Raw genomic sequence first — 27,018 nt, 5'->3', positions numbered from 1 at the left:
GAGAGATGACCTCATTAAAAGCCCTTCCCTTCTGGTACAAGGCGATGCGTTTCAACTTAAGTCTAATCAATGCATGATATAATTATTCTGAAGTATATATACACATGATAAATTGTCTACTACTGCTATTCTGTGCTGTCATTACGAACTACTCACTATACAGACACGTCCTCCCTCTTCCTCTCTCTCTCATCTTCCTGCTCTACGTGGACCTGATAGTGACTGAAGTCCCTTGATATCCCCAGATTGACTATTCCTGGTCCCCTTGAGGATGCTGAAGTCTACAGATGTCCAAGCTCCTAATCATGTAAACTGGTGAGTATTTTCATATAAGTGGTGCACCTATTCCTGCACACTTCACATTATAGATTACTTATAATAGCCAGTGCAAGGCGACTCCATGTAAACAGTTACATGGCATTGTTTCGGGATGACCAGAGGAAAGGTCTGTGGTGTTCAGCTCAGGTCCATTTCTCTTTCATTTTCCACATGGGGTTGGTTGAAATGTGGATGTGACTGTCAAGGCAGACCCGTCCCCTTGGTGTTTAAACCCAGAGGAGCTCAAGGGTGGCCTTCCAGAAGACCTCAGTGGAATGTCCTATTTGCATGGAGACGAATGAGCGCAGTGTGGTTAGCTCCCACAGTTAGTATCTGTCTGCGGTGGGTGGTGCTAGGGAAAAAGGAGCTTTCCTTGGGAGAGCTGGAGATGTCTGAACTTGCCAGAGGCCTGAGAGTGTCTTCCTGAGGTCTAGGTCTGTGCCACGTCCCTGGCACTACTGCAGTTGGGTTGGGGATGTGAGTTAAAGACCGTACAGGGTTCTTCCTCTTCCAGTTAAGAGAACTGACACTGGCAGAAAGGGGTCAAAGTGATGTGTCCCTGGGCAAGACTGTACTTTCCAGTCTCTAGCCAAGCAGCCTAAGGCAGTGCCTTTGAGGAGGAAGGAAAGAGATGGGGGGTTGTGTGTGGGGCTGACAGTGCAGGTTTGCCAGATGAGAGAGCCATTAGCCAGCTATGGGTCAGAAAACAGTTCCCTGGGATTTTCAGGCCCCATGGGTGTATGACAGGACCTTTAAGAATAGCTACTAGGGCTTTATTCACTGGCTTAACGAGAGTGGTGTCCCTCAACATTTGGACTGTAATGACCCCAAATCACTCTCTTATCTGAGTGTGAAGATGATGTAGGGCCAATGTGGTTAGTGAGTTTGGTGTGTCACAAAACTGGGTCTTAAAGGTTTGCTGTCTGCAGCCTGCACGGCCCCTGGGAGCTTCTGGGGAAGGTAGGAAGCACAGACATACAGGGACGGGTATCACAGAAAATGGCTTCTGAAGGGCTTCCTCAGGCATCTTGTTCTACTCTGATTCACCACTTGGCCTCTGGCTTGGACAAGCCCCAGGAACAGCCCGAGCCTGGTGATCAACAGTCACAGTCCCTACCTTAACTTTGCTCAGTTTTTGGCATGAATTAAACCCCAATAACAGCAGCAGGGTGAGGTGGGACATAGTCAGAGCCACTTGGCAGGGGTAGGATGGCTGGTCTTTGGTTCTGGCAGGACTTTGTGCTTTGGGGCCATTGCTACTAAGTACATACAACAGAGTAGGCAATCAGATGACCGAATGGCCATGTGCCTGCCAGGTGGGTCAGACACACAGACTGATTCATAGAATGAAGAGTGCTGTGGATCCTAAAAGTGAGAGATCAGATCGCACCTCCACAAACGCCATGCGGTTAGAACCTTAAGAGGCTATTTTTGAACGTTATTGTTGAGTGTTTGACTCTCAGCTGAGCATTGGTAACTGAAGCCAAGGGGAGAAAAACCAAGCTCCTGTCCGTGGCCCTGAGACACCTGTTACACTCCATCTTTGCTTCTAGTGTTAAAAAAAAGTCAGCGGGAAGGTAGAACTATCGTTGGCGCGTGCTCTGTGTTAACAACAGGAGCTGAGTCACACTAACCCCATTTAAGTCCATCAGCTGACTTATTTAAGTGTTCCATGTGGGGCTGGAGAGGGGGATCTACAGTTAAGAGGGTGAAGAGGACCTGGGTTCAGGTCCCAGCATCCACGTGATGACTCACAAATGCTGTAACTCCAGTCCCAGGGGACCAGTCCCCCTCTTCTGGCCCCCACGGGTACTGCACATATATGGCAGGCATACGTATGTGAAGGCACACATACATGCACACATAAAAGTCTTTAAATGTCACCCTTTCTTTCTGAGATCATAGCAAGAGCTATGTTGTGGTCATTTTCTTGCTACCTGCAGACAGAACGATGTTTTAGGAGTGCTGTTCGCGTGGCAAATGCTCAGTTCCTGGTACCAATTCATATCAGGAGGGTATGATGATTTTTATGAGAAATGGGACAGTATGGAAGGTGACTGGGTCATTGAGGTGTGCCTTTGAGGGTGGAGGGGAGGGGTCCTTCCTATCTCCTCTGCTTTGTGGTTTGTGTACATGGTTCTACTAGGTACATGGAGCCATCCCACAACACCCAAAGCAATGACAGCGGACACGGGCCAAACCCTCCAAAACCGTGAGCCGAAACAAACCTTTCTTCTTCATAAATCGACCCCTTCGAGTATTCCGTCACAGTGACAGAAAGCTGACTGACTCAGTTTGCTACCCAAGCAATGACGACCTTCAGTGTTGTAGGAAGAGCCACGATAATACTGTTGCTTTTGATCAACATCTTATTTAGATGATGGTAGGGCGATGTCATCTTTGACAAGAAATCGTGGTTGGCTGAGTAAAAACCAAAGGAGCCTATAATCCTTAGGAATACTGGGAAATAAAAACCATGACCCAGATGAGGCAAGATGGACCTTGTGGATCTGGGCCTTGCCAAGCAACTGTCTACACCCCCGCCCCCCAGCTCTTTATAGTAGGTGAGCGCTTGTCTCTGAGGATCTGCAGCCTCTTAGACAATCACTGTCAGGAAGGGGCTATGGGGGAAGTGGGCCACCAAAACAAGGTTAATAGATCGGAATGACTATTCAGTATTTGATGTCGGGACCAGAGAGCAAGCCCCACTGGATGAGTTTGAACAACACTCTTCAGACCTATGGGCAATCGTGCCAAAGGCTGTCCCTGGAACGGACAATGTCCTTCCTGCCAGTGGCTGTCTCTGTAAGTCTTCCTGGATGTCTCTGCAGATGAGGAAGGTGGCTCTGGAGTTCATGCCCTGCTGTATTTGTCTTGTTGGCTCTCTTCAGGAGTTCTCCTCACCTGTACACATATTCCCCCCCTACCTTCTTGCCCCTGGATGATTTGCTTGCTATTGTAATCCTAGATACAGGGTCTACTGGTCTACAGTGGCCTTAAACTTGCCATGTAGCTCAGGATGACCTCAAACTCCTGATCCTCCTGCTTCTACCCTGAAACCCTGGAATTTGTGGTATGTGGGTCTACCTCCTGCTTCTAGGAGCCTCTTTTAGCAGTGGGAAACTCACACATTTAAATACAGAGGGGAAAATGGGCAGCTTTGGAAGGGACAGTCCAGCTTTAGTATTCTTAGTACCAGGGGACGGGAGAAAGAGCCAATGTGATGCAGTCAGGATTTACATGAGTTTACCAGTTAGAGTCATAGGCTCAGCTGTGGAGGTCAGGCGGTCTGTGTCGGTTTCAGTGGAGTGTGAGGGAAGGATGTGGAGACTAAGGACCCTGGTTGACAATGGAAACACTGGGTCCCTTTACTATTATCCTGACTTGATTCAGAAAGAATGTAAGCAATTCCAAGGTATCATGGGATGAACTGTCTCCCCAAAATCCATACACAGAAGTCCCAGACCTTGGTTTGTTTGTGGATGAGACAGTAAGAATAAGGAGAGTTGAGTGTGGTCATAAGGGCGGTGAAGGGAGCTGGTCTAATAGGACAGGCGTCTCTACAGGAAGAGGGAGTCACTGGGGAAGCTTCCACATCTGCCAACAGAGGAAGGGCTGTGTGAGGACATGGAGAGGAGGCGTTCCCAAGCTACCAAGGGAGCTCTCACCAGGAAAGAACTGGATTGATTGCTCCGCCGTCTGAGAATTCTAGTCTCCAGACTTTGAGGACATGAATGTTGTTGAAGCCACCTAGTTGCTAATATTTCGTGATGGTGGCCTGAGTCAGTATGTGTCCACAGCAGATAAAATAGCCAATGAAGGTGGTACTTAGGAGAGAAAACTCTAGGGATACGCTCCCCAAAAGCAACCAGAACTGAAGCATCATAAGGATACACAGCACAGCAACCCCAGATTGCTGCACCTCGAGTCTGACACTAGCCTAGCTCTGACCACAGGGGAGCTCACAGTATCTGCCACTTCTGAGGAAGCCAACTGCAGCTGGTGCTAGGACCCAAAGCAACCGGGGTGGCTGGGATGGGGTCAGCGCTAGTTCCCCTGTATCAGGCAGCTCAGTGAAGATCTTTCCATTGTGTTTCTACTGTTTGCTTGTAGGATTATTGTTGGACTGTTTGCTCTTCTTTGGGTACCAAATTTGGGCCAGCCACCCCCTGGAATGATGGAGATAAACTGTGGGGTTGCTGGCAGTCTCCTGCTGTGCTCTTATAGATCCAGGAGGTAATGGGTCTGGGATTTCCTGGTGAAGAGTTCCTAGAGGGCCGTGATTTTAAATATTAACTTTATAGGGAGTGGTGGGGATTGACCCCAAGGTCTCACAAATGCTAAGGATGTGCTCTCTTACTGAGCTGTATAACCCAGTGCAGGACAGAGGTAATCTAGACCTTCTGGTTTACCTCAGGGATGTGTACTTGGCAGAATTCAGGCTCTTCTAAAACACCTTTTGCTGTTATAATCTGAGGGATCCAGTAGGAAGGCTTGGTCATCATGGCTTGTGTCAGGTCTTGGCTTCTCAAGAGCAGCTATGACTTAGAGGTACAAGGAATCTCCATGTCTGTCTGGAGAGCTGGAGCTGGGAAAGCAGCAGGTGAGTCCTCAAAGGGTGGGGACATCTGATGACCAGGAAATGCTGGGCTAATTGATCATCACAAGTAAGTAAAGGAGCAACAGATTAAAGCCACCAAGGAGAAGAGTCACACTGATATCAATACAGAGACAGTGAAGCAAAGAGAGTAAAGGGTGGTCATAGCTAAGGCCATAGTAGGCACACAGTCAGTCGAAGACTACCACTTGGTGACCCGCACAGCCAACGTGGGCTCTGTGAACCTCCAATGGCTGTGCAAAGAAGCTTTGAGGGGAAGCACGGTATTACTCAGGGTATTGCCTCCACCTCAAACTGTTTACTCAGATGGTGGCCTTTACAAAGTAAGAGACAACAATTTGGCAGAAAAACCCTTCACCGCTGTCTTAGGGTTTTACTACTGTGAACAGGCACCATGACCAAGGCAAGTCTTATAAAATGACAATATGTAATTGGGGCTGGCTTACAAGTTCAGAGGTTCAGTCCATTACCATCAAGACAGGAACATGGCAGCATCCAAGCACGCATAGTGCAGGCAGAGTTGAGAGTTCTACATCATCATCTGAAGGCTGCTAAGAGAAGACTGACTTCCAGGCAGCTGGGATGAGGGTCTTAATGCCCACACCCACAGCGACACACCCACTCCTACAAGGCCACACCCACTCACACAAGGCCACACCCACTCCTACAAGGCCACTCCTACTCTAACAAGGTCACATGTCAAAATAGTATCATTCCCTGGGCCAAGCATATATTAACCATCACACCAGCCTTGAATGTAGCATGGCTCCAGATAGGAATAACCAACACCCACGCCTCCTGGTACAGTGTCTGACCTGGGCACAGGATTCTTTGCAGAAGCCACGGCTGCTGCAAGCACAGCTTCCTTTCTATTGGTTTCATCACACACAATTCTAACAAATATCAGCTGTGTTTTCCTTAGGTTTCCTTATGAAGGTACCACGAAAAGAAGTCAGCAACATGAAAGATGAAGAGAGGGCTGGAGAGATGGCTCAGCAGTTAAGAGCACTGACTGCTCTTCCAGAGGTCCTGAGTTCAATTCCCAGCAACCACATGGTGGCTCATAGCCATCTGTAATGGTATCCGATGCCCTCCTCTGGTGTGTCTGAGGACAGAGGCAGTGTACTTATATATAATAAATAAATAAATCTTAAAAAAATGGAGAAAGAAAGAAGAGTTTCCATAGATGACAGAGCATAGGGAATGCTGAGAGTTCCTTAGCCTGTGAGAGAAGTTATTGAGGAAACTGCCAAAGCCCAAAGAAAGCACTGTAGAAAGACAGGAGAGTCAATTACAGAGAACCAACCAAGATCCCCAGTAGGGAAAAGTGAGTTTTTCCAGGCATGTTCAGATCCGTTATGTTATTTAAGGGTTCGTCATTCAAGATCTGGGGTCCTCGTGAGCTCCCTACTTGCCATATTTTGTTTTGCTGGTGTCTTAGTGTTTCTACTGCTGTAATAAAAACACCATGAACAAAAGCAACCAGGGAGGAAAGGGTTCATTACAGCTTGCAGCTCCCAGGTCATTTCATCACCAAGGGAAGTCGGGGCAGGAACTGAAGGCAGGAACTGAAGCAGAGACCGTGGAGGGGTGCTGCTTACTGGCTTGCTTAAAGGTCACTGTGGTGGGAGCATTTTCTCAGTTGAATGACTCTAACTTGTGTCAAGTTGGCATGGGACTAGCCAGCACCATTAGTGACTGGAACGTTTGAATAACGTCATTTGGATGCTGTGTTGGCAGTAGCCATTTCAAATGAGGAGAGGTATTGCTAATGCGTTCTTAGAGGATGGCTTTCTGCACAGGTAGCTCCCATGCTGGCACATAGGGACCAAAGCTGGCAGTGGACATGGAATTCATTATTTCATTTTTATGGTTTGCATTTATTCGTTTTATGTGTGGGAGTTTCTGCCTGGATGTATGTATACTACATGTGTACCTGGTGCCCTCGGAGGGCAGAAGGGAGCATTGGATCCCCTGAAACTTGAGCTGTGGATGGTTGTGAACCTGGGTCCTCTGCGAGAGTAACGAGCACTCTTAACTGCTTCTCCACCCCTCCAGGCCACAGACACACGATTTATGGCAAAGGTAGCATGCTGTCACTAAGGACTAACAAGTGGCTGGAGGATCCTCAGCCTCCTACGGAAACTGGGGTGCTGGCAGAGAGGGTTTGGACAAAGAACGGCTCTCTTGGGGTGGGATGAAGTTGAGACTCTGAGATTCCAAAAGGAACAAGGGCCGAGAATAAATGCTGCTTGGAGAAGAGCCAGGGAACTTGGAGTTGGTGGAGCAATTTCTGTCCAAAGAGACAAAAGCAAGTCAGAAAGGGAAGGAGCCAGTGCAAAACCTCGTTGAAACCAAGTGTTCCTATTCCTTAGTCTCTTTGGAAATGCAGTGTTAATGAGAGGACTGTTTACTGATGGGGCCCTGCTTCTGCATGCAAGTTCAATCCAAGCTCGGCAAATGTCAGGAGCCTCTGCTTCCTGTTAGCTTTCCACTCACAGGGGCAGTGCAAGCCTAAATGGTCTGGGCTCTTCAGGCTCAGGCAGGCCTCTTCCCCCAGCTCCACTGCCTGTAGGGTCCCAGCCCTGATCAGTGGGTTGTGCTGGGCGAGGGAGGGAAGCGCCAGTTCTTTCCATGCACCTCTGCCTATGGGATACTACTTTGCATTGTATCATCCTCTGTTTTTACAGAATAGGGGAAAGATAAATCCAGGAAGTGAGGGTTTTGACATTCTTTAAAGGGTTGAGACAAAAAAATCTCAAGAAGAATAATACTTTGTGACATGAAAATGGTAACAAATAAAATTGCATCAGGATACAACCCTGTTCATTTTTTTCCTCCTTACTGCCATGGTAACATTAGTTAAAGGCTATCCCCAGTAAACGTTTATCCTCTGGCTCATTAGAGAGAAGACTTTGCCAAAGCCCCCCAGCTCTGAACTGCCAGCCCCTCAGAGATGGACCGGGTATGGAGATCTCGCTGAGGACCAAGCACAGCTGAGCCGTTTTTTTTTTTTTTTCTTTTCTCTTCAGATGGTCTTGTCAGGGGCTTGGGGGTTGTAGCTTAGTTTGTAGATTGCCTGCCCAGGATGCTTGAAGCCCTGGCTTCAATCCCCAAGTTTCTATGAAGTGGGTATGACGGGCCTCTGCTGAATCTTGCATGGCCATGTAGAAGGGGCAGGGTGACATGGTTTCCTGCCCCTGGAACAGAGCCCGCAGGGTGTGGGCCTCCAGAAGTGCTGAGGGTTGCTAGGTGTGAGGCTTGTGTGTGTGTGTGTGTGTGTGTGTGTGTGTGTGTGTTCCTCCTTCATGAAAATATTCTCCCTGTCAAAGTTATTGGGGAATGTCCACTCTGTCAATGTCATATTAATGACTCCATGATAATCTGAGACACTATGAGTCCAGGAGGTGAGATGTGTATAATGTCTCAGCAAAATGGTAGAATGATGTAGCCTTCAGGACAGCCTTTAAGGCTGTGGTAAAGAACTATGAAAACATGAGTTCAAAAATACCTAATTTCTCAACCAAGCAAAATATTAAGGATGCAGTACGAATTATGTGAAGGGCTTCATGGACCTAAGTGAACAGAGGCAGCTGCAATGTGAGCCAGCTTGTCAGAAAGATACAAAGGCAGGCATATTAATGGGTTCAAGGTCAGCCTGGGACAGAATGAATCTAGGTTCAAACGTGGTTGGAATGGTCATCTCAGGATGGGATCCCACCCAGCTATGTTTATTGTTTGTGCTTACAAAGGCAGGTAGATCTCTGAATTCACTGGCAATGATAAAAATGCACTTGCTGTCTTTTTCTAAGAATCAGGGGGCTGGGGTCATGGGATGATGATTTGTGGAATAGTCAAAGGGGGACCTGGGAAAAATGATTGAATTGATGTAAATACAGGACTGGGCTTTTGGTCTACAAGAGATGAGCTATCCAGAGAGTTTTTAGAATTGTTTTGAGCAAGAGAGAGCTGTCTCCAGCAGAAAGCTTGTGTCTTGAGCAGAACACAGGCTGTCCCCTTGTACCCCACGATTTGACTTTGAGTCATTCACCCCTCCCTTGCTTTCAAACTCCCCTTCTCTCAGGAGCCTCTCTCCAAGCCAAGGCTGGTCCTTGGCAGTCCATGCCCTGTATTCTCAGCAAGAAGACCACGGATTCTCAGCCATGTCACTTTCTTCAGTGGTACAGGGATTGACAAGTTGTGTGCTTTTGTGAATACTCCCCTCCACACCCATGAAGATGCCCCAATTAAACTCAGTGGGACACACATGAAGCAAGACACAGAAAGTAGGAGAGGGACTTGGTGGGAAAGAAGAGTTTCGATGGGGGAGAAACAGGGAGCCGGGAGTGTAATGGGGTAAAAGAGCTAAAATTCCTCATGTGTATGTATAAAACCCAGACATAAAAGCACAAAGCAAATGTAAGAAGGGAATCGGAAATCAAAATAAAGATTTGTTATGCTAGCATATTATATGTGTATGTTTAAAAATATCATGTTACACATAATAAATACAACTTTTCCTGTGTTAGGTAAAAGTAAAATTCGTAGAAGGTGATGGAGCCATGGCTATGTGTTCTTATCTTCCTGTTTGTCATCGCTGTGGTGGGAGGGTTGAGTGGAAGACGACCTTTGACCTTAGGGTAGAAACTTACGTATAGACCTCCTGCCCACACCTTGTCTCCAGAGAGGCTCACTTGTTGGGACTTGGTGGTGAATCTAGATGACACTAAGGGCCTCTTAACACATGGGAGTAGGTGGGATGGAGCTCTCGGGACCACTGCTCCCACAGCCCGGCCTCCTGGCCTCACCACCAACCTTCAGTGGACATTGAGGTCATTTTCAAACAGAAACACATTTCTGTTCTGCAAGACCTTGTGTGGAATTCTGAGACTGAATGCTAGGGACACATTCACCTTTTGGATTTCTGCGTCAGACAATCTGTTCATGTCAGATGGAGCTGGGGAACGCATCATGGTTCCTGCGTAGGGAAAGGACTCTGCAGAATTACGAGTAGCAAGACTTTGTGGGCCTTTGTCGTTGCTTCGGGAACTCCTGACAGCAACAACTTAGGAGAGGGAGGCTTTACTCTGGATCATGGTTAGAGCAGGTGCAATACACCTTGGACAGGAAAGTGTGGCTAAGTTTGTGGCAGCAGAATCATGTGGCTGAGACAGCTCCTATCCGGGCAGAGCTTTGACTAGAAACAGGGCCAGACTGAGACTCTGAAGGTCTGTCCATCCTAGTGACTCATTTTTTTTTAAAATTTTTTGGCTAAGTCCCATCACCTGAAAGTTCCACAGACTTCCCAAACAGTATTACTACAAGCTATAGACACAAAGTATTCATTCATGAACCTATTGGGGCTATATTTGAACCACAAGTTATAAACACCAAGTATTCAACCCCTGAGCCTACGGGGGCCATATTTAAACCACAAGCTGATAGACACCAAGTATTCAACCCCTGAGCCTATGGGGGCCATATTTAAACCACAAGCTGATAGACACCAAGTATTCAACCCCTGAGCCTATGGGGGCCATATTTAAACCACAAGCTGATAGACACCAAGTATTCAACCCCTGAGCCTATGGGGGCCATATTTAAACAACAAGAACAACACATGTGAGTGCCATAGGAGCTCTAGAGGAAAGCTAGGTGCTGCCTGGCTCCTGGTGCATACAGCCAGTGAAGAGGAAATATCACAGGTCTGAGACACTCAGAGAGGTCGGACCTCATTTATAAGAAATTACTGATTCTATCTCTTTTATTGAGCACTGATCATAGGCCAGATTGTAGTCCTTGCTGAAAATAGAAAACAAAAGACGACTTTTATCTTGGCAGTCAGATGGTGCCTCCCACATGTGGTCTGTCACCTCTGTGGAAAAGCATCAGAGGCATAGGGAGAACTTCTGAGTCTGCCAAGCCCTCCAAAGGGCTCCCCTGGGGGCTTGCAGTTGTCATAAAGGCATAGAAGGACATCTCGGGCCGTAGTGCCATAGCAGGTATGAGGGTGGATGTGAACTAGGTTACTATGAGCTCAGGGCTCATGGCTTGTGTGGAGCAGAGTGGAGGACAAGGTGTTGGACAGGTCACACAGTATGACATGCAAAAGTCGAAGCTCCATCAAAGTGACCATGGATGTTGGGTTAAAGGATGAAGAAGAGGATTTATTTCAAAGTTTGTTTTGCATGGGAGGGGGGCATCCCAAATAAGGGACTACCATCCATGAGACTATCTCGGAAGGTGTGAACCCCAAATACTGGAGAGGTGAGGATGACTGGGTATGAGAGAGAAGAATGGGATCACACGGACAAGCTCAACCTGGGCCACCACATCCGGCTGGGCGGGTGTTTATTGGACGTCTGTTATCTGAGAGGTAGATTTGTGTATTTATGTCATGAACTTTCCAGCAGATGGCAGTGGAGAGTCCAGAGGAAGCCTTCTTTGCATGGAGAAGCCCCATGAAGGGGCTGCAGCCCAGGGGTTGAGGAATTGTTGGTCCGCAAAGAATTAAGCAAGGGAAGAATAGAGAGAGAGAGAGAGAGAGAGAGAGAGAGAGAGAGAGAGAGAGAGAGAGAGAGAGAGAGATAGCAGCCAGATTTGTGGGCCAAGAATCTGAGAGACCAGAGGCTCCTTCACTGAGGTGTAGAATATCCGAGGAGTGGGTGGGAATTTAGGACTGGGGCTAGTGACAGAGAGAGAATAGGTGTCTAGTCCATTTGGCCCCTCTGGTTCCCTGGACTTAGTCTCCGAAGACAGGAGCTTCAGGCTGACCATGACTGCTGTCCTCATTGGCTTGGTAACTTTAAAAGACTCTAAACTTTTTCTTAAAAACTGGTTTGTGATCATACAGGATATTTTATCTGTTCATAATTTCCTTGGTCCTGGGCTCTGGGAGCACAGCACTGAGTGAGGCAGGGTACTGTTCTTGCAAAGTTTGCAGCCCAGTTGCCAGTCCGATGAACGAGGAATGTTTGCCAGCAGGGATGGGCACACAGCCTGTCCGTGCTCAGTGATTTCTGAGAAGGCTTCCCTGAGAACGAATTGAAAACTCATGGCTTAGCGGCTAGAGACAGGGGTAAGGCACATGGGGTGCAGGCAGGGGCTGGCTGCAAGGACTCTGGGGAATTCATGAGGTACCTAGATTTTCCTGAGGCAGTGGGACTCTCTGGAAGCTCTTAAAAATTTTAATGACTTTTTTAAAAAAAGATTTATTTATTTATTATATATAAGTACACTGTTGCTGTCCTCAGACACACCAGAAGAGGGCACCAGATCCCATTACGGATGGTTGTGAGCCGGCATGTGGTTGCTGGAGATTGAGGACCTCTGGAAGAGCAGTCAGTGCTCTTAACTGCTGAGTCATTTCTCCAGCCCTGACTTATTTACTTCTGAGACAATGTCTCACAGTGTAACCCTGGCTGGTCTGAAACTTGCTATGTATTTCAGGCTGACCTCAGACTCATAGAGGACCACTGGCCTGCCTTCTGGAGTGCTGGGACTGAAGGTGTGTGCCTCCGCACCCAGCCTGCTCCACACCCAGGTGACTTTTAAGTAGGGGAAGTGATTGCCTCCTATTAGTGTTCTGTTAGGAGGGCACTGGCTTCTGTAAGTGGTCACTCACAGAGGAACCAGGTGAATGCTGTGGCCCCTCACCCTGACAACTTGATCTGGGGCTTCAGCTGTGGAGGTGAAAGTGGATGTGTTCTCCTTGTAGAGAGAGGCAGGAGCAGGAGGCTGCTGCCTTTTTGGCCTATGTCACCATGTTGATGATGTCACTGATGTCCCTGGGGAGGATGGAGAGAGGAGTAGAAGGCTGAGCTGAGCAGGTCCACCTCCTGCACTGGTTGTGGGGGCTTGCTGGACACCTGAGCCGGGGGCCAAGTGCGCAGTTGGATCTCTGATCAGAGACGTTGGGAGAGATGCTAAGGTGCAAGGAAGAAACCTAATTTCACATGTAGAAGTTAACAATGAAATCCCAGGACCTGCCTGGAGGTACCAGGAGAGGAAACACAGACCTCTGGATGGATCAGGCTCTGAGAGCACCAGGAAGAAGAGACATAACTTGCAGAGGACAGTGGACGTAAAGCAGGTGTCGGGGAGCCATGAATGTCAGGGAAGAGTGTTAGAGAAGAAGCTGTTGGGTACTGGGAGCAACAGGAAGTTTTTCTCACTCAGATTGTGTGGAAGGAGAGCTGAGAACTAGAGGGAGCTGGACATGGGACCGCGAGAAGCATAGGCTAGTTTTGAAAGTGGGAGTGGGGTCCCTCATGTTGCTCTATACAGATGTGTAACTTGCTGTGTAGGCCAGGCTGGCCTTGAACTCGAGATAAGCTTCCTGTCCGTGCCTCCCTAATGCCAGCATCACGGTCATGTACAGCATTCTAAGCGTGGTAGACATTACGGATGTTTAATGTTAACAAGTACTGGTGAGGAGGGGATAGCGATAGAGAAAAAGCAGAGGCGGGTAAAGGAGTCTTGACTATCAGAGTAGGCATCAGGGCTAGCTCTTGACGTTAGGGATGAGACCAGAAAATGGCTGAGACTCAACAGGGGAGGACTGTAAAACTCCAGGAAGATGTGTTCTACCCAGTCTGACTTCTTCCCAACTAAGCACAGGACCAGGCTGTCATCTAAGGGAGATGGTGCTGGAGGATAATGGGAAAATGAGTGACTATCTTGAGTTTGGTGGGTGGGAAGATGAGCAGATGAGACATTTAAAGCATACTCAGATCCATCTGTGGATTCATTTCTTCCTAGGAAGAGACCCTAGGATGAGACATGTGACAAGAAACTCTGTTACCCTTCCTGTCCCCTCGTCCTGGGTTTTGGGTAGCCATTGTCTGTGAGATGTCCCATTGAGCCTGGTCTAACCTGGTCTAATGTTGGTCTAACCTGGTCTAATGTTTGCATTCATTCTATCTCGTGCCACAGCATTCTATCTGCTTCTGTGACAGCAACAGATGCTTTGGTTTGACAAACGGGGACATAGAGTATCCGCAGTGAGGCTCTTCCACACAGGGATGGATGTGCCCAGCCGAGGTGAAGTTTTTGGCAACTTATCAACCACAAGCTGGAGTGTGTCTGTGCCGGACTCATGCTGCTGGGACTTACTGTGCTCCACCGTTCTTGTGCTGGACCTGGTGGTCTCACCTATGATCCTGCCATATCTGTAGTGGGTCAGTGAGTGTGGCCTCCTGCTCTTCCTGGCCTAAGAGTTGAGTATCATAAGCAAATACAGTGTTCACCATCAAGTTAGCTTTCTGAGTCTTAGAAACCCACTTAAATTTGGTCAACATAATACTGGACTATTTTGGAATCATTTTTTGTGATTCACTCTCCTCAGTGTTTTGTGTGTTATTCTGTCTGTCATTATCCATAAACCTCCTGTTATAAATGCTATATAAAAATACTTGAGAAATTGTAAAAGGAGATATATTTGATTAACAGGTATGTAATTGAAATCGTCTAAGGATGACATTGCAACTGGGGAATCATCAATACCACCACCATCACAACCATTATCACAATTATCACCACCACCATCATCACCACCACCACCCTCACCACCACCACCACCATCACCACCATCACCACCACCACCCTCACCACCACCCTCACCACCATCACCACCACCACCATCATCATCAATACCACCACCATCACAACCATTATCATAATCACCACCATCACCACCACTACCACCATAACCACCATCACCACCACCTTCACCATCATCATCATCATCACCACCCTCACTATCACTACCATCCTCCTCCTCCCACAGAGGGCTCTGACTAGTGTTCCACAGTGAAGTGGAAACCTCAGGCAAGCTGAGCTAGCCTGGCCTAAATTGATGTCATTACTATTTTGCTTTCTGGCAGGGAATCCAGATTTAAAATTGATTCTTCCTACAATTGATTGTTCTTTTCTTAGCATTGGGTTTTCACTTTTCCTTCCCTGTGATTTGTCAGCTGGCTTCTTGGTTGCATCGTGGATCATATGTGGCATTACGGAAGCCACACTGGTTCAGACTGGCCAGAGCTTCTGCTGGTATACTCACAAGGCAATAACATAGACCTGCCTGGTTAGACCTGGAAGAAAAGGCCAGTGGACTGCCTTTGTTTTACATTTATAAATTTATTCTTTTATTTTCTGTATGCCTATGTGTGTGTGCCTGCACATTACTATGTGTAAGAGTGTGTGTACATGTGTGTGAGTGTGTATATGAATGCATGAGTGTGTGTGAGTGTGTATATGAGTGTATGAGCATGTGTGTGTATGAGTGCATAATTATGTGTTTGAGTGAGTATGAGGGTATATGACTGCATGTGTATGTGTGGTGTGTGTGCATGTGAGTGTAAGTGTGTGTGTGTGAGTGCATGAATGAGTATGTATGAGTGTGAGTGTGTGTGAGTATGTGTATGGGTGTGTGAGTGTATGTATGTATGTATGAGTGTGTGTGAGCATGAATATGTGAGTGTGAATATGTGTGCATGTGTGTGTGTGTGAATGAGTGTGGGTGAGTACGTGTATGAGTATATGTATGTATGTATGAGTGTGTGTGAGCATGAATATGTGAGTGTGAATATGTGTGCATGTGTGTGTGTGTGAATGAGTGTGGGTGAGTACGTGTATGAGTATGTGAGAATGTATGTGAGTATATGACTGTAAGTGTGTGTATGTGTGTGTGAGTGTTTGCATGTGAGTTTGAGTGTGTGTGTAAGTGCATGAGTGTGAGTGTGTGAGAGTGGAGTTTAGAAAACAACCTTAGATGTTCCTGAGGAACCTGTCACCCACATCTTTGCAGCGAGGTCTGTAACTGCCACTCTGGCCACTCAGTCCATTTGCCAGCACTAGGATTTTATACACACACACACACACACACACACACACGCCACCATGCTTTTAAAAACAAGGTTTCTGGGAGAGCAATCCCAGGTCCTCATGCTCCTAAGGCAAACACTTCACCCTCTGTGCAGTCTTCCCAGCCCTGGGTCATCCCGGCCGCTTCCCTTGGTCAGGCCTGTAGGCTTAGGGCAGGAAAGTTACCAGCTAAGAGGAAACCCAGCGTCAGGCATGGTTGCTGGCTCAGTAATAAATTGCAGATGGGTGGGAGGGGGATGCCCTGAGGTCTGCCCTTGATTTACTACCTCAGTGGTCGGTTCGACTTCACCTCCTCATCCAAGAGGCAACCTTCGCCATTTGTCAAGTGGGAACGGCCTTAGGATTTCAGAGTGTTTTAAGGTCTGAAAAGGAACCACAGGAGACATCTACTGAAACAACCCAGGGGCTGTGCGTTGGCTCAGCAGGTAGAGCATGCGCCGCCGAGCCTGGTGACCTGAGTTTGATTCTCAGGATCGAGAGAACTGACCAGCTCTCCTTTGACTTCCACACATGAGCCACCATGTAGGCACACACATTTCCTCAAGTAGATGTAAAAAATGGCAGCCAGCCGTTGCCAAGTGCTTGACAGCAGCGAAGATCGGAGATTATGTGGAACCACACGGTGAGCGTGTACCAGGTCCCATCACAAAGGCTTGCAAGTGTGAACCTATGGGGGAAAAAAGCTATGATAAAGCTAAGGCGTGTGATGTGCCCAGACAGCAATGTGCAAGAGTGGGGAGAGATTAAAATCAGCTTGTTTGGTGTTAAAGTCTTCCCAGGGGAAGAACGAATTCACAGCAGGAAGAAGACGTTTTGCAAGGATGCTAGCTGCAAACTCCCTTCCTGGCGAGTCTGGTGTGCTTGGCGTACGCCACGGCCCACTGTCAAAGTGTCATCGTGACATTTTGTCTCAGGCAAGGCAGGCTGCATTTGCCATGGTAACAAACAACCGGAATCTCAGTTGCTCTGCTCCGTGGAACGTTATCACTTAGCTCTGCTTCGTGTCCTCGGTGACTTGGCAAGGAGTCGGCTACACAGAGCCAGTCAAGGATTCAGACTGGCAGAGGGCTCATGGTGCCATGAGAACCCAAAGTGGGCAGGTCTGTCACCCAGTGGCTTGTAGGTTTGTCAAGAACCCAGCACACCATTTCTGCTTCTGTTGGTGGAGCTGCTGAGCCCTCTGGCCTCGGATCAGTGGGAATGGGGAAAGCACAATCCTAGATCTTCTGGTCTGGGATCCACGTCCATCTGAGGGATGAACTAAGGACCACTGTTTTCACAAAAAGTTTTCAACTCCAGATACCATTTTTCAAAACTCCAAGGGGATTTGTGGTAGATTAAAACAATGGTCTCAGTTACTTCTTTTTTTCCAAATCCCCACGAGAGAGTTCTTTTGTGCCATTCTGCAGACACCAGGCCCTGCCATAGCACTTTCTCTGACTAACAAATCAAGGTGAGGTGTTCCCCATTCCTCCATCTTCCCTTCATGGGAGAATGGCCTGTCCTATGTGGGAACTCCTTCTTTCAGCCTGCATCTTGCAGTGACCAAGGGTGTAGACAGAGCTGCAAAGAACATGTCTTGTGAATGAAACAAACCTTTACTGTTTAAAGCCCCTGGGTCTATTTGTTACCGCAGCACGACATGGCCAAAGCGGACTGACACGGTGTCGATATCACTCTTCCGTATGCAAATATGCCGTCGACATTGTAGAATTAAGTGTACACTTCGGAGGTTCATGGAATTCAAAATGATTTGGTTAAGTTAACAGCACAAACAGGGATCATGGGAGATGGCCTCAAAAATCTCGCAAAACTTAGAAGCGGAACAGGGAGCTGGAGACTCTACTCTGAGGTAGTTTGTCCTGTCCCCGCTGTCCTCAGAAGATCCGAGGGTGATCTACACTCACGGCCACCTTTGGCAGGCATTGTAGTGATGAATGTTGCTATTTATGGGACTGCAGAGTCCTTTCTGGCCAGCTCCAGTGTTCCTTCTTACTTCAAATATCACCAGTTTATAACTCACGGTAGGTGACCAGGGCAGAGGCCACCTTGGCTTGTGGACGGGCATACATCAGTCAATACTTTTCACATTGACTCTTCAGAGCACCTTCACAGGGGATCATCTGCCATTCTGCCCAAGCCTCAAAGTCCCTGGAAACAATGGAGGTGCTTGTGAGGACGGGGTCTTCCCCTCTGCCCCCCTACAAAACTTTGTTCCTTATTGTGCTTCACCGTGTGGTCTGTGGGGAGGAAATGATCCAACCTGGTGGGAGTCCATACTTGGTGGGAAGCAGCATCACCAATTCCCATTTTAGAGTTGAGGAAACTGAGGCAAGCCCAGTGAATGATGCAATTGTGGGATGGGATTAAGAGGACACAGATGAGTAGTTCCATGGCTCAGGGATATTATTTTTGAGAAAGAAGCTAGCTGCGTAATTAATATAACAGACAGGGTTGTAAATGGATGCCAGGGCAGGGCTAACGGCCACTCCTGGCTATCGAGCTGTTTGGGCGAATGTACGCGCATGTTTACACATAAATAATTCATGTCGTTTCCCCCCAGCGATCCTCTTCTGAGTGGTTAGGAATTGTCAGGTTGAATTGCTTCACTGGTAATCCACTGTCAGCACTCAGCGCTCACTGGAAATAATAAAACTCCCCTGACTTAAAGACATGGTAATTAGAGCCACTGTGGTGTTTGACACCCGCCTCTGAGGGGAGGGGTGCAGATCTTTCTTTGTAAGATAAGCACACCGGCAGCATCTGGATTAGCGTTGACGAGGCCTTGGGTTAGAGTCCACATCGTGTGTATCATGTGACCATCACTAACGGTCTCTGGGCATCTCTTTGTGGATCTCTGCAGGGTCCGTTTGCAGAAAGAAGAGTCATAATTTTCAGGTAAGGTATCTTACTAATGAAATGTTTCATCCAGTGTTTTAGTCTTTTCAACCCAAATCATCAATGGCTAATCTTGGCTCCAAACTCTTTGAACTGTGGAATTCTCTCAGTGCCTTCTTCTGAAGTGTGAGAATTTGTCTTGCTTGTAATTGCGAGTGTGTACAGTTCTGATGCCTGCGTGCGTGCAGGCGTGTACAGGGGGCGGGGGCAGAGGGCGAACTTGGGTGTCATTTTAGGAGTCACCTACCGATCTTTTGTAGACAGGGCCTCTCATCAGGACCACCAGTGAGCCCTGGGAACATGCCTGCCTCACTTCCAAGCTCTGGGATGACTGTTGTGGATGACCAGACCTGCCCTTTTACATGGACTCTAGCGGTCCAGGTTAAGCTTTCTTTAATGGACCAAGCCTTCTCCCCAGCCTGAGAAATGGCAGTGAACATGCTAGGTTTTTTAAAATGCTTTGCTTTTAGGACAGGAAGTGAGCAAGCCTAAGTCTCCATAGCCTCACTTCGCACAGGGAGCGAGGTCGCAGGCTCCCCAGATGTTGAAGACCAAAGACTTTGCCCTATTCTGGGGCAGCACCATTGGCTTATATAACGCCAGAGTCACTCCTGGGATAGCCAATACCAGCATCTTGGAAAGAAGTCCTTGGCAGAGGAGTTGAACCATGCACAGACAGACAGACGGATTTTTCCAGGTTCAGAAGTAAGACTCTGACCTTTGTGATTTCCCTACTCTCTCTCTCTAGGGACTTCCCAGCCGTGCTTTCTCTGCAGAGGTTTCCACCCCAGTGTTTAGCATTTCAGATTTTATTGCTTAACTTTCCTCCCAGATGAGGTCACTGGGCTTACAGCTCTAAAAGAAACAAGACCAAATGGTGAGTCTGGGTATACTGGCTTGCCCAGGTTGGAGTAAGTATAGAGAGTCCAAAAAAAAAAAAAAAGGCGGGGACTAAGAGCTGGGCATTGTGGGGGCTGGGGTGATGGACCCTGGGAAGAGCGTACGAAATCAGCCCTGCTGGTCTTAAGACTCTGAGTCTCATTTCCTCTCCTCTCGGAGCAGACTGGCGTTTCGATTACAGCAAGTAAAAACAGTTCTTGCAACCAAGACCCAGCAGCATGGGGGTCTCCCGGGGTGCTGTTCTAGACATTCCTTGATTTCCATTTCAGAACTGCCGTGCAACAACACATCTTGTTTTAATATATGGTTGTTACAAATCTCATCAGGGATTTTAAAGAGAATTGATTAAGTTGGGAAACCAACAAAGGAAACTTAAAGAGAAACCGAGAAAGGATACAAGTGTATCGATCGGAGATGCCTGAAGTACCCACAATTAAATGCTAGCTCACTCTTCTCACTCTTTTGGGCCCGTTTCTCTACAGAATTCCTGAGAGCCACAGCACTGCCCATACCCAGAAATGAACTCAGAGGGCTTGCCACCAACATCAGCCTCTGGGCCCCCAGAAATTTGCCCTTCAAGTGACTGCCTCACCTCAGCCACATCATAGTCTTGCACTTGGAGCCCCCCTTTCCTCATCCTTAAGTCAAGGGCTGGGTAAGTATTTTGTCTCAGAAGCCCCATGCTCTGTGGTATGATTTGTCTGCAGTCTTTCTACATGAATGCGTCATGAGGGGGTGGAACAGCTTGTCTTCCCCCATTTCCAGAGCTTCCTGGCCTCCTTAGTAACATGAACAGTGATTTCTGATGCCCTGTCTGCACACTGCCCCTTGGTACCCATGAGGAATTGCTTCTGGGGACCTTGGAGCTGCCCGTATCCACAGGTGCTCAAGTCCTCATAAATACATTAACATAGAAACATATTTTGGTATAGAATTTGCATAGAATCTATACATATCTTCCCGTATGTTAAATATCCTCTAGACTGCTTATAATACCTCCCGTAATGTCAATGGCACAGAAATAGCATCTATACTGTATAGTGCATAATGACGACAAGAAGTTGTCTCTGCCTGTTTAGAACAGATGTATTTTTTTCTTAAATATTTTTAGTCACCATGTATTGACTCTTTAAATGCAGGATCTGCAGACATGGAAGGACTGACATGGGGTAGTATATAGTTATCCCCTTCCTGGGCTCTAATTTCTCTGGTTTTTCTATTCAGTTTTCTATGCACTGTTTGAACATTTTGTGAGTTCTCTTCACTGGGAAAAACTTCTAGGGAAGAAACCAAAATCGCAGATGGAAAATGAGGTAAAAGACTGAAGGGCTGTAAAAAGAGCTTCCTTAACTGTACTGAATAAACCTTGTGTGTGTGCATGTGTGTGTGTGTGTGTGTGTGTGCGTGCATGTGTGTGCATATGTATATGTCTGTGTGTGCACATGCATGTGTGTGCATGAATATGTATATGTATGCCTGTCTGTGTATGTGTGCACGAGTGTGAGAGTGTGCATGTGTGTATATCTGTATGTTTGTATGTGTGTATATGTGTGCACAAGTGTGCGAGAGTGTGCACGTGCACAAGTGCTGCATATGGATTCACGGCACCGGGCTTGTCCCCATCTCCTATTCTGTTTGAGTCAGGTTGTCTCTGTTGTTTCTCTGCATATACATTAGGCTAGTCCCTGAGATCAGTGGGGTTCTCCTCTCCTCTCCCAGGTGGCTTTAGGAGTCCTGGGATTAATGATGTAATACTATTACACTCAGCTTTATGTGTGTTCTGAAGACCTGAGCTCAGCTCGACATGTGAAGCCACCTCCCTGAGCCATGCTCAGTGCTCATGGTTCTATTTAAAGAGACCTGTACCAGTGAGATCACTTGGTAGGAAAGGTGTCTGCTACTAAGCTTGAGGACCTGAGTTCTATCCTCTGAGTCTCCCGTGAGCATCCTTTGATCTCCACACCTATGCTATGGTGTGTACACTGCCCCTCTTAACTAATCAACCAACTAATCGATTAACCATCAATCAACTATCAACCAAGCAAAACATACTATATTTGTTTTTTTCCTTATCTCCTGTAGAAAAGGACTAAGACATTTATAGTGACAATCTGTGGTGCTGGAGAATATTAGGATATAACGTGTTTGGCCCTGAACTGACAGTTATCAGAAAGCGATGGCAGGTACCCATGGATTTATGATAGTGTTTGACTCATTTTTTTTCTGTCACTTGTACAGTTTTCAAAATTAAAAAAAAAGTATAAAGCCCAAACCCAACAAGACTCCGTGCAGGATTGTGCAGAATAGTGCAGGATTGTGCAGCCGAGGCACTCACTCAGGGTGCTGGGCCAGGCTGCCTGGCATAGCTGCATAATGGCTGGGGGTAAATATGGAAGTTCAATCAGAAAGGCTACAGAGAGGCATTGGCTGGCTCTGAGCCCAGCGCTGCGTGGCTGTCATCTAGCTGTGAGGCCCATTTGCCCTCTATAAATAACAGTCTGTATGAATGCCCCACTATTTTAACGCACATTTACCACAGCTGCTGAGCGTGTCTGTTTACGTAGCTAAGAAACCTTCTGTAAACATCACTACCTCAAAATTGCCCATGCGTCGGGGACATAAAGGGCCCTTCAAAAATATATTTGCAGATGACACACAGCCAGCTCTGGGGTGTCTGGGTGGCTGATGCCAGAATTTTCCAGGGTTTGATTTATGTTCAAAAATAGACTCACATGACTAGAAGGTTCTTGGGAGGTTGCCTCTAACCCCGCCCCTCCCGGACGGCAGGCAGGACCAGGATAAAACAGTCTTTGGAGAATGTGTGCCTGTCCTTTATGAGTGTCAGTTGGATTTTGATGGGATCCCTTCAAGCATTAAGGACAGACAAGGGTTGCTTCCTGCCTCCAAGGGTCTGTCTGTCTGTCTGTCTAGCTTTGGATGACCTTGAACTTCTGATCCTTCAGCTTCTGCTGTAGGGGTGTTAGGATCACAGGCATGTGTCACCATACCCAATTTTATGTGGTGCTGGGGAATCCAATCCAGAGTCTCCAGTGTGATAGGCAAGTAGGCCACACCCCCCAGGCCCCTTGGTTTTAATTTTCTACAATGGAATTGTCGTCTGTAGTGCAACTGGTATTGGAACATAAGGTTCCCACTAAGCAATTGCTGCCTGTCTCACTAGCAGAGCTCCCAGCAGACTCCAGGCCTCGGCGCTTCAGATCACGTCAAGACAACGCGGGTCTCTAGAATATGCTATTGTCAAGGTTGCCCAGGGTGTGCATTATAGAAAGGGCATGTTGATGTCCAAGCTCAGAGAATGAATGAATGAGGTGCTCTGCCACAAACAGGACATCCCCCCCACTGCCCTATGCTGCCCCAGCAAGGTTCAGAACATTCTGGAAGAGGGAGTGGAAAGATTGTGGGAGGCAGTGGTCAGGGAGGAGAGCCATGAAACAATGTCTCCTGGACGTGACAGCACTCACAAGCTCACAGAGGCTGTGACACAAAACCTGCACAGGATCTAGCCAGTCAACAGTCCAGCGCAGAGGGGGCAGGGCTCACAAGTCCCTTCTCCAGTTAAGGAGTTTTTGGCAGTTGACGGTGGTTGGGAAGAGAAGACCAGTTCTTTTCAGGGCTGCGGACTCTCAAGCTTCAGCGATGATAGCTCTATTTAGACTCAAGTAGGTCACTGAAAGAGTCAAACTGGACAAAACGTTAGGAGTCGGAGTGAGGGAGAGTGGGCATTGGCTGTGATCGAAATATATTGTATACACGTGTGGAATTCCAAGGGAAAAATAAGAAAGAGAATGGTTATGTTGATTACTGATGGAGTGTGATTCTGCTTGTACAGACTCATTAATATAGACCCTGGACACAGTTGTTCACGGCCAGGGGAAACAGGCTTTTTATAACTTTTTCCAGAATTATTATTTTATCTTACGTGCATGGGTCTATAGACTACATGCATGCAGTATAGTTGGAGGCCTGAAGAGGGCGCTGGATCCCCAGCAACCAGAATTACAGGCGGTTATGATCCACTATCTCAGTGGGTGCTGAGAACTGGGCTTGGGACCTCTGGAAGAGCATCCAGTTCTCTTAACTACTGAGCCATCTCTCTGGGCCAGTGGGGACAGTGTCGAGAGAAGTCTTGAGCTCTTGTCTTGAAGCTGTTCTGGGCCAGTACACTCTGGTTCCTGACTTCCATCCCTGCACTCCAGTGAATAATCTGAACCCTCTTAATTCCTTTTCCCAAGGTTCACACAGTTTTCTTTTTCTGTTGCTTTGAGACACTGCTTTTTTTTCCTCCTTAGAATTTTTTCCTCCCTTGTATTGCTCGTAAATCCCAATTGTGGTTTTCATTTTTAAAGAACGTGCCCTGCAGAAGTTATGTGTTTGGGTGGGTGGGGAGGACTGAACTGTATGAAGCCCCTGTGGAAAGGTCCAAGACATGTCCGGCTCCCAAATGTCCGTAGAACATTCTAGAACACCATTTCCTCTACTAACCACATTAGGAAACTATATATATGCATATATACTACTCACACATATATAAATATGTACATGTATATATATTTAAAATATATTAAAAAATCAATACTGGTTGCCTTTTCTCATGAGAAGTAGATCTGATTTTCTTTGCTGGCAACTTCCCAGGTATGGGTAAGAACCCTCAGAAAGGCAAGCGTGCTCCTAGGCAAGTCTCACTGTTAATTATCATAAAGAGGATGTTTCTCGCTGCGGATAGTCTTGTTCTGTACAAGCTGTCATCAGAAAGACAAGGCCTACCCTAGGGACAGTGCAAACGTGATTTCCCTGCTCAGATTCATTTATATTTGGAGGGAGGGCATAGCTTGGCTGCTGCTGATTGGAGATGGGGTTAGCACTGGGAGCCAGAGGCATGGATTCCCTTCCTGTACACACAGGTCAGAAACGGGTAAGATTTACCTACCGACCATCCTCAAGTCCTGTCCAGTGGGAAGGGAACACGGTGAGGGCCAGCACGTTCTGTGGAAGGCTGTGACTCCGCAGACACCACTAGGCGGGCGGATTCCAAGTCCCTGTGCTCCCCCAGGGTGCAGACCAGGCTGCTGGTCTGCTGGACAGTGACAGGGCTCACTTTCTCAAGGGGGCGCCTTCCCCAACTGTCCCTTTCCTCACCCTTCCTCTCCTACTTCATTCTCTTCCTCCTCTCCTCTCTCATCTGCTCCCCTCCTCCTCTCCCCTCCTCTCCTCCTCTTCCCCCCTCCTCCTCCCCTCCTCTCTTATCTGTTCCTTCCCCCTCCTCCTCCCTCTCCTCTCTTATCTGTTCTTCCCCCCTCTCTCTCCTCCTCCCCTTCCTTTCTCATCTGTCCCTTCCCTCTCCCCCTCCTTCTTCCTCTCCCTCCTCTCCTCCTCCCCCCTCCTCTCTCATCTGTTCCTTTCCCCTCCCTCTCCCTCCCCTCCCTCTCTCCGTCTCTCCTTCTCCCCCTCCTCTCTCATTTATTCCTTCCCCCTTCCCCTCCCCTCTCCCTTCCTCCTCTCCTCCCTCTTCTCTTCATTTTTCTTTCCATCTTTTCTCTCTCCCTCCTCGCCTTTCTTCTCCCTCCTTTCCCCCCTGCTTTAGTCAATTATTACCTTAGGAGAACATAAAAAATTCAAGCCAATGTTCCTATGCAAAATCCAGACTGAAGCCAGAGGAACCCAGAGCTTGTGACTCAGAAGTAAGCAACAGTCTTTCCTTCCCCAGGGCTGACTGAAGCAGCTCCCCCAGAGAGAGTTCCTTTCTCACTCCCACTTCAGCCTGTGCCTGGCTCCAAGCAGGAGTGAGATAAACATGCAGCTGTTTCTCATATCCAGAGGCCAGGGTCCCCCAAAGATACCCAGATCCTCACATCCAAAAGGCCCTCTTATAAAACAGTTGTGTTCACATAGACACCACACTCATCCACACACTTTAGGTCTTCTTTAGATTACTTATAATACAAAGCTACATAAGTATTTATACCGCATTATTTAGGAAATGACGTCAGTAAACAGGAAAGTGTCTGATACCAGATGCTTCTTGTCTTGTTTGTTGAGACAGGGTTTTCTCTGTGTAGCCCTGGTTGTCCTGGAACTTACTCTGTAGACTGGGCTGGCTTTGAACTCACAGCGACCTGCCTGCCTCTGCTCCCTGAGTTCGAGTGTGAGCCACTACTGCCTGGCATCAGTACCGCATTTAAAAAAAATGTGCTGAATCCATGGTTGGTAGAATCCATGAATATGGATTCTTTAGATGCAGATGGCCAAGTGTATATTACTTTTCTTTAAAATTCTATTTGTTCTGTGGAAAGGGAAGTCCAGGACCACTGAGACTCACATTTTCAGTTTGTTGAACTTTAAAAATTTATTGGAAAAGTTGTTCCTTCCCCATAAGAACTACTTGGTCGGAGTTGTGGCTCTGCCTCCTGTTGGTACAGGAGATAGGGAGACAGAAGCGCAGGACCAGGGACTCCCCTTCTGAAAGGATACCAGGTTAATGGAGAATTGGACCAACCCACAGAGAATACATTTTCCCAGGACACAGACCACCCTAGAGCTTTACGCCGAAGACTTCTGGCTCAGAACTGGTGAATCAGGGGTTGGATTCAAACATTCGAAGGTCTGTGGCTCCATTCAAGGCTTCTGACTATTTTGAAGTATACTACCAATAAATAAATAAATAAATGTGGGCGGGACGAGCTTTGTTCTCAGAATGTGGAGCACATGTGAAATTTACATTTGGGCAAAGACAAGCAAAGAGCCATTTCCCAAACCCTGAGAACACGTTACATGTTACATCTCTAACGACATGCCCATGACTAGTGCTGCCTCCAGAAAGGTCCACGGGATTCTGAGGACCAGACCTTTAGTTCTTTTCCCTTTCTCCTGGAAAGGAAATATCTGCTAAGGGTTGGGAGGGTCAAGTGTAGAGAGACACTTAATACAGGGAAAACCAACAGTTCTATGGGTCTTATGAAAGATAGCCAAAGAAAGGGAATAAATAGCAGTTTAATTAAGGCCTTTTCCCCCCTCACTTATTTTTTCAAAGGTTTAACTCTTTCCCTTTTGGCTTGATAACAAATAGCTACAAATATTTAAATAAGAAATGCTCTAAAGTCATTCAAAATAAGTCTCAGACACAGGTCAAAATCTAATTTCATTAAGTATTCAGAAGTTTAAGATATGTTAAAATTCATCATTAATTTGTTTTCTAAATAGCTTTAAAGAAGGTAAATGGGGAGCTGGAGAGGTGGCCCAACAGTTTAGTGCACACAGAGGACCCTGGTTCAGTTTCCAGCACCTACACGGAGCCTCAACTGTTTTGTCACTCCAGTTCTAGGGAATTTGGCCTCGTCTGGCCTCAATGGGCACCAGGCATGAACATGCCACACATACAT

At 47.3% G+C, this 27,018-nt stretch overlaps 1 protein-coding gene across 1 annotated transcript in view; it reads right to left on the bottom strand.

Moving 5' to 3' along the window:
* Window positions 1–27,018, bottom strand: part of Kcnj6 (potassium inwardly rectifying channel subfamily J member 6) — a 241,910-nt gene that overhangs the window by 56,815 nt on the left and 158,077 nt on the right.

Source organism: Rattus rattus, chromosome 4 (genome assembly GCF_011064425.1).
Source record: "Rattus rattus isolate New Zealand chromosome 4, Rrattus_CSIRO_v1, whole genome shotgun sequence".
NCBI classification, from domain to species: Eukaryota; Metazoa; Chordata; class Mammalia; order Rodentia; family Muridae; genus Rattus; species Rattus rattus.
The sequence above is the reverse complement of the archived record's forward strand: the minus strand, read 5'-3'. Positions and strand labels throughout refer to the sequence as shown.